The following is a 9012-nucleotide window of genomic DNA, read 5'->3' on the forward strand; positions in this document are numbered from 1 at the left end:
TTCTCCCTCTTATTCATTCCTCACACCCTTCCAGTTATGAAATTCTTACTTTTGCCACCATTAGTGCCTGACACTCTAGATTACAAATTAACTCCTTCCACATTATTTAAATAATTCAATACTTCTCTTTCCTGAGTCTAGCTTTGGCATGCAAGTGCCAGGTTACTACCACCACCTTCCCCTCAATCAGAAATCCTGCAGTCCAGCCCTGCTTTTCCACATTGAGACTGTGCCCAGCAAAGCTGAGCTTGATCTCACTTACGCATAGTTGAAACTTCAGTTCTCAGTGCAAGAATGGACCTTCCACCTTGATTGCTAGGGCCTAAAGAGTACTCAGCATCTGAAGGTGTTTGCAGTAGAAGGTTCCAATATGACTTGAAATTAGTGAGGAAGAAGGTATTATTCAAGTCTGGACACAAAACTGCAGCGTTTGTAGGAGAAAAGACCTTCTATATTTCTTTGTCCCTCACAGAAAGCAAAATGTTGGCTAAAGCGTAAATAAATAAATATATGGCAAATTTATGATAGAGGAGAGTCATGAGTTGCTTTTTAAACATAAAGTATATTGTAGCTGTAATTTACTAGAAACATCATGATTAAATTTACGTGGGCAGCTAGTAGTTCACACTGGTAATTTACATGTCCCGGAAGTCACTGAGTGCATATTATTCCAGTAACACACTTGAAAAAGTCAGATCACCAAGGTAACTCTAAAAAATATGATTACCAGAAAAGACCCGGAACATGATTTCTTTAGCCCCATCAAAAAAATCAGGGAAAAGAGACATGATATCAGCTGAAGAAAACATACAGAAGGGTGTTACACACACACACACACACACACACACACACACACACACACACACAATTCATTCTTATGTATTTGGACAAAGTAAAATAATATAAAATACAAAATACTTTTAAGGTTGATATTCTCCTTTGAAATAATTGTATTCTTTATATAACAAGCTAAATCACTAAAATTCTAATCTCTGTGTGTAATTATGGATAACATCATACAAAAGAGAATGGGATTCAGAGTGCCATCCTTTTAACTGTAAAAGTGACCAGCTAGAAGAGACTCCAGACACAAAATGTCATCCCACAGGCTGGGGTGTGGGGCTGTGCAGAGTTTCAGAGGAGGCTGGGCTTTCATTTTTACTACCTGGTTTTGCTACAGAAGCACTAGGGCAGGGAAAACTATATATTCAGGTGAAAAGACTGGGAAAACAAAGAGAGACTGTACTAAATTGAAAACTCTTACCTGGATAAAATGACCAAATCAACAAAACTCTCCTTCATTATTGAAATTAGGAAATTGTACCTTGACCCTTGTCAGTCTAGAAACCCATTCATGGAGATGCTAAAGAGGAAATCCAAAGGAAGTGGTTCTCCGATACAGGACTTCACTGGGATGGACAACACTAAAGAGGGGAAGAAACCTCCAGGAAAGTCATACTTTCCTATGCGTCCCAGATCACGAAGAAAAATGTAGAATGTGGGGTACATGTTTTTATCAGAAATATAAGATGGACAAAATTCCCAGTGTAGACTTCTGTCCTCTTGTGTTAATATCTCACTGAGGTTTCACTGTGGTCAACAAGGATGACACAATGAAGCAGACTCTACTAGGCAGAGTGCAGTTCCCTGCAGTACCTGACCACCATACCTGAGCAATGCTTCACTCTCATGTCTTGCAGTTCAGAGAATGGACAAATGCTTTAAAAATTCCCTCCTGAAGCCCGGCTTGGTAGTGCAAACCTGTAATCCCAGCACTCTAGAGGCTGAAGCAGAAGGGTCATCATGAGTTTGAGGCCAGCCTGGACTACATAGTGAGTTTAAAGCCAGCCTGAATACATAATGAGACATTGTTTCAAAAAGAAATCCACCTGCAAACGCCACAAGGACTAAAATAAGATTCATAGTCATCCAGATAAACACCATCAGACCCCAAAGAAAAGTAATTACCAGTGGTGACAGTGAAGCTGGGGAGTCAACTTGTTGGCAAGAGGGCTGCCTTGGGGATTAGGAAAGCATATTTCTGGGTGTGTCAGGAGGTCATGAGATGAGACTTGGGCACTCTATCTGGACCCTGACCTTTATCTCTATGGCATTCTTACCACGTTTTGCTTCCTGGCTACCATTGTTTGAGTCGCTTTCCTCCACTAGGCCATTCCCTCACGCCATTCCTGCCTTGCAGCCAGCTGACCAGGGACTGAACCCGCTGGAACAATGAGTGAAACAATCCTCTTCTCCTTTGTCTTGTGGGTGCCAGGTATTTTGTTTCAGTGGTGAGGAAATTGACCAATACACTGGTCTCATTTCATTACAGTTCAAAATTAATTGAACTTCATTAACTTGTAAGTGGAGAATAAGATATAAACTATGGCACATTAAAAAAAATCTGAACAGAGGATAAGAAATGGATTCACTAATGTAATGAATAGTCAGCAAATATTTTTGTTATTTTTTTTTGGTGAATCTGGAACTGATTTCTGCATAAACAATAAAACAAATTCATATAACTACAAGTATACACTGGCAATTAAAGAGACATATTCTTAATATTAAGGGACTCCAGAAGGTTAAATGTAATAGAATGGAGCATGTTATATTATTATAATATATGATTAATTCAAGGTAAGTGGAATTTAAGATTTTACCAAGAAGAAGCACATTCCATTGGTAATTGTTGAAACATAATCAATCAATTTTATTTTGATTATAAGATAAATTGAACTTGAACTATAATAGGCATAAATAAGTCAATTCTTGTAAAAAGCTAGGGATAGAAATTTGGCTTAAAGAGCAGACAGCACCTTTTAGTATAGATGAAAAAAGAAAATACACTGCTAGAAATACAATCAGGGAATTACTGAAATACGGTTGATGTGAGAAAACATTAAATTTATCTCTTAATCCTTGATATATAGGATGAATCTGCACAATATCACTATGACTTTAAAGATATAATCATACAAAGATTGATAAAGATTTATGTATTTTTGAATCTTGGTTTTCTTGTGTTTTTAAAAATTTACAAAAATCAATTACATATGAACTCCAGTGGAAAACCTCAGTGTATTAGATGAGGTAGAAACAAGAGAGCCTACTCGATCCACTCATTGAGTAACAAAATGATACTTTAACAATAATAATATACACATAATAAAACCATTTAAAAACATTCAAAAACATTGTATTCCTCCTAGATCTTTTGGTATAAAAACCTATAATGTAATAATATTTAGAAGCAGTCAAAATGAAACTAGTGTATATAATAATGGGACACAGACAAAATGGTACTTCTGGCCGGGGATTTAGCTCAGTGGTTCCACTGCCTGCCTTGCAAGCACAGGTCCCAAGTTCGATCCCCAGGACCCATCCCCCCCCAAAAAAATGGTACTTCTGGTACATTTCCTGCCATTCTTGTTTCCAGTCTTAAGAAAGAATAAAAATATGTGATTTGAAATTTGACATCAAAATTTTCTGTATATATTTGAGGTGATAAATGAAGAAAGCAAAACAAAAAGACATTAGTAAAAAGCAAAAATTTGAAAATCAGAAATAATATAGTAGAATCAATAAATAAATTGTGAATATGACACTTTGGGATAAAATAAAGAAGATAAAGTATTTGCTATTTAATTGAGAAAAATAAAACATTTAATCAAATGGAAGAAACAATATTTTCTATAAAATATGGAAACTGGCCTATTTGTCTGAAATGTGGATGTAAAATATAAATTGATATGGAAAATTTGGAGAAATCATTCAAGAACTAACCACCAGAAAGCTATTTGTGTTATCACAGCTGAGTAGTGAAGTGAGCAGTGATGTAATAGGCAATGTTTATCATATCCATAATTACTTCTATTCATTTCACATCTTATGTTTCTCATATTCATTTTTATGTGAATACTTATTTATGTAACATCCAATACTGTACTACTTTCTGCATAAGGAGGATTGACTTAAGCAATACGCCAGTGTTAAAAGTTAATTATAGATTAGTATTTAAAAAAATTTTAAATTAATACAAATTAATAATTTTGATGTGAAAAATTATGAGACACAGTTGAATAGGCACTATTGGCTTAAAAAGCAAAAACCAGAACAGTGAACTTATAGTAACATAAAAAGAATGTCCTTTATATAAAAAGCACAATATTAGAGGGATATTAAAAACAATGGTTTAAAATGGCAGACTGGTGACACTACAAAGTTTTTAAAAAGGCATGGATATATATTATTCACACTTTTGTATTCATTTTGAAATTACATTTAGAAAGAAATAAGCAAATAGTATAAATGAAGTTTCAGAATCATAATTAAACACACATTTTATGCCCATGTAGGAAATGAAATATAATTACCTAAAGAAACAAATCAACAAAGAAACTATTTAAGAACAACGAGTGTTCAGGGAGTCGTTCCGGTGGGTGGTGTGTTGGTACACAACTGTGTGTCTGTGTGTGCACATGCAGAGTCTCCACTGCTCTAAGCACACTTCTCAGAAAACTATCCTATGGCGATTTCCCCAAAAGTCTCTCTCTCATCTAGCGTGGAGACTTGCCTTGACATACCTTGTTCCAGCCCTAACCTCCCCAAATTATGAAGCGCAGGTCTCACTCGTTGGACAAATGCTTCCTCTATTTTCACAGCCATTTTTGTGCTTAAGTCTGCTTCTCAGAATGGTTTTCCCCCTTTGTGCTGTCCACAGACCTGGCCTGATCTACCTTGTGCACACCTCTAGGGTTGGCGTCCCTTTCCGTTTTACCGGCTCACATCCACACCCCCAACTAGGCATCCAGTGGTCATGACAGGGAGGATTTCCTGAGCTTCTCTGCTTTTCCTGTGTGCTGAGCAGCGATCCAGGCTCTCAGGCCGTTAGTTCACAGCGTGCTGTGTAAATGTGGGTTAACTAAAAGGCAACGTTTCTGAATTAATATGCTTATTATTTTTTTCATTACAGAAATCAATTTGTGACCCTTAAAATTGATAAAACAGAAATATGGGGGGGACTTTCTCACAATCGAAATTATGAAGTGCTAAGATAGTGATTTAGATTCATTTTATGAACAATTTTAACATGATTATAATCATACTTTATATATGGTAGTGTAGTTATCCTGCTGTTCCCCTTAATAAGGAAAACGTTTATAATTTATGATTTCCTCTTCATCAGACTTTGGTTTAATTGTTGTATAATACTCCAGGATATACACTATAATTTGTATAATCATTTCAATTCGTTGGCCATTTAAATTGTTTCAATTTTGTTGATTTTATAAATAACCGTGTTAAATATTTCTGAGTGTAATGATGTCTCCATATTTTGGATCATTTCTTTAGCACTGAGTTCAAGAAATGTACTTTCTGGATGCAAGTTTATTAAGCTTTCACTGTTATAGTAATAAGTACCTCTAAAAGACTTTTCATAAGTGTTATGCCAATGTCCTCTCCATGTGTACTTTACAACATCCTGGTATTGATGATATTGATGACAAAGACTATGATATATGGAGTGTTTACTTTTAATGTGCTGATCTTGTAATGCTAAATGTAAGCCTATTAGTAATAAAATATAAAAAAGAATCACTATTGCAAGTTTATTTCTCCCAACTATTTGTTTTATTTTGGCAATAGGAAAATAAACATGGTTTAAGATGAGGAATTAGGAAGAAGAAGAGAAGGAGAAAAAAGAAGAGAAAGAAGAACGGAAGAGAAAAAGAGAACTTGTGTTTTCTAACTTCTAAAATATTTGTTATTCTTAAGCATCATTACATATTGATTTTTATCATGTTGAATTGAGAAATAATTGTCATTACATAATTCCTTTAATGTATTTTATTGTAGTCATGATATTTAGAAACTTGGCATAGTATAATACATTAATATCTCTAGAGAATAAAAGAAATTATTTATTGATTTTTTTTATAAAATGACATTATATACAATGAAGAAAATCAGTTTGTTAATTTTTTATTCTAAAAGTACCTACATTCTTTACTAAAAATTAATTCAATAATAGCAGCTTGATTAATCTAAAGAAGATGAAGTAAAGTTCATAGCCTCTAAGGCCATTCAATACAAATTTGGCTACTAAACATTTTCTATTTGGTGGAAAAGGAGATCTTGCAACCAGACCCCTTTTCCAGCTAGTTTCTTAAACTAACAAATCATTAGTTTCTCAGAGGAACTATTAAATTTACTGTTATTCCCTTCACCACTTCCCATGTCCCATTTCACAGACCAGGGCAATAGAATTAACTTGTCCAAATCTGAGTGCACTCTGCACTTATATTTCTTTGATTTATACTCTGCTAAGTTTCAAGATTTGATATTTCCCATCTTTTTTCTTTTATTTTATTAAAAATAAAATGAAATTTCATAACTTAATAAAAGAATAATATTACTTAGCACACTGTGTATCATTATCTTCAAAGTAGGTACCCAGAGTACCAGGCATAGGAAAAAAGGATTTTCTCTAAAAGAAAAGAAACAAACAGATAATAACTCAGATCTTTCTTTTGTTTTGATCTTATTAACGGTTTCTTAGTTTCTTCTTCTTTTCTTTTTTTTTTTTTTTTTTTTGGTACTGGGGATTGAACTCAGATCCTTGCGCTTGCGAGGGAGAGGGCAGAACCATTGAGCTAAATCTCCGGCCCTCTTACTTAGTTTCTAATTCCAGTGATGAACATCCTAGGACGGAGTCTAACTCTCCTCTGATAGTATTCAAGATACATGTGGGAAATAGAGAGAAAAGCAGAGCAAGACCTGGAGAATCTGTTATACAAATGTGCTATCACTTATGAGGCATGAGTGAGTCAAAAAGCGGTGATAAAGACTGGGGATTTAGCTTGCACTGCCTTGCAAGCACAAGGTCCTGAGCTCTATCCCCAGAACCCCCCGCCCCCCAAAAAATTATAAGGTAGGAACATAATCAGAGCCTTTAATAATAATTAGTAATATTTTATATGAAGTGGGTTTCAGGGGGACTGAGGGCATAATGTGGTGACATGTGGTATATCCTCACTCTTTCTCAGGACCCAGTTCAGTTCCAGACATTGAGCAGGCCTTACCATCTATCACTTAATTTCTGTAACATCTCCAGTTATCATCTATTATTTTTTTTAAATCACAATGTTCACAAAATAAATTTTTCTGAAACACACAGATTACTCTATGGATAGATAGTTAACTAAGATCTCTTGACTGATATCCAAAGGCAAAAAATTAAGCATCTGCTGGCTGGGGTCATATTAGGTGTAAAAACTTGTGAACTATGTGATCAGGAGAAGTAGAAATGGAAAAGATCAAGTTCGTCTGAATGTATTAGAAAAGGGTTTCAGGGTTCCCATTCCAGTAAAATTCCCCCTTTACCACACTTCCCTTCAGCAACTCCTGAGTTGGTTCCAACTGTATTGCTTCATATTTCTGCAGCTGCAAATAGATTGATGTCAGTAGATTAGCCATTATTCTGAAAGCACTTGGCCAGTGAAATCTTTCAGTTGTCTTCAGGATTTGCTCCTGTAAGGACTAATACATCAACATGGGTGAACCACGAAGATAAAATAAACTTAGATTGGAAAGTGTTCAGCGGAACAGCCCAATTTTTCCATTAAAAATCAGTTTTCTTTCTAAATGACTTTTACATCAGCGTTTTTTTCAGTATTTATAAGATGAAAAATTATTGTTTTCTAAAATGTTCAGAAGGACATAATCCATTTCTTGCTGTCTACTAAGGCTTGCCAGAAACACCTGTAATATCAGAAAAAATTTAAAATTTAAGCCGAGTATTAAATACAGCCCACAGAAGATGAGGAAGGGGTAGATTATGCATCTGTCTTAGAAAAATGAAACCCCCAATTCCCGCAGCAGTGTTTGAATGGGGATTCATAAACAACAGAGAATACAGCTGATGGCAGTGTGGATAATGCCTCAGTATTCAAAGAACATTTCTTCTTGCATCTTTATCTAATCCTTCCACTAAGTTATGATTGGTGATGTGTGATGAGAGACATATAATTTCTTCTATTTTAAAGTAACGAAAAGGGTGTATTAGAGGACTTAAACACTTGGCTCTTCTTTTTTATATAATTGACAGTAGGTTTTGTATATTAGGTTCTAACTTACTTCTTTCTAATGGAGGGCTTTGTCATTGGCTTTTTCCACCCATACCTGAGTGAGCTCTGTACTTTCTGGAATCCTAGTGTTGGTATGATTCCCTGTTTTTAAAAATGGTGGGATTTTTCTCTAAGGCTGAGGTAATAGATGAGGTGTTGGTTAGGAATAAATTACAAGGGTCTGTGATTGACAGGTTTTTCCAATGGACTGTGAATCTCCACCCTCATGACCTATCTGTGAGTTGGTGAGTTTTTAAGCTTATATGGATCTATCTGGAAACAACATGGCAACAAAAGCCTATGCGGGTGAGCTGTTCACAGCTGCACATACATGTATGTGGCCATGCTGGGGTCACTACAATTCACTTTGGACCTGGGGTGCCTGGGGAAAACTGTGTGGAATCATTACGTATGAGACTGAGTAAGAGGGGGGATTTGCCAGAGTACATGAGGTTCTCTTCTGGGGAAGCCTTGGCATCTCAAACTCAAGACCATTATCTTTCTTAGATTATTCTCTTAGGGCTCTATTCCCAATTTCCCAGAGCCAGCTCATTTCTGGCTAACTACTTACTCTGTCTCTTTTATGAAGGCACACATTTCTTGGCATTCCATATGCTACATGCCAGGCTTGGAAGACAGCTTGCGTAGCATACCACCACTGGTACCAAATGGAAGGAGATATGCTGTCAACAGTCTATGGCAACTCAACTACTGTGACTGACAAGATTTTGGAATGCTGCAAATTGGACCACCATCTTCCTTTGTCAGGATCAAACTTCCCAATGCGATAGTTTTCCAGGTCTTTCCTTCTTTTTTTTTTCTTAGCTCTTTTCTTCTTATAACAGTCTTCTTATACCTTCTATTTAATTGGCATAATTAAGTT

Source organism: Heterocephalus glaber, unplaced genomic scaffold (genome assembly GCF_053883595.1).
Source record: "Heterocephalus glaber isolate CG9 unplaced genomic scaffold, H.glaber_assembly_v1.0 deba00001509, whole genome shotgun sequence".
Lineage (NCBI taxonomy): Eukaryota > Metazoa > Chordata > Mammalia > Rodentia > Bathyergidae > Heterocephalus > Heterocephalus glaber.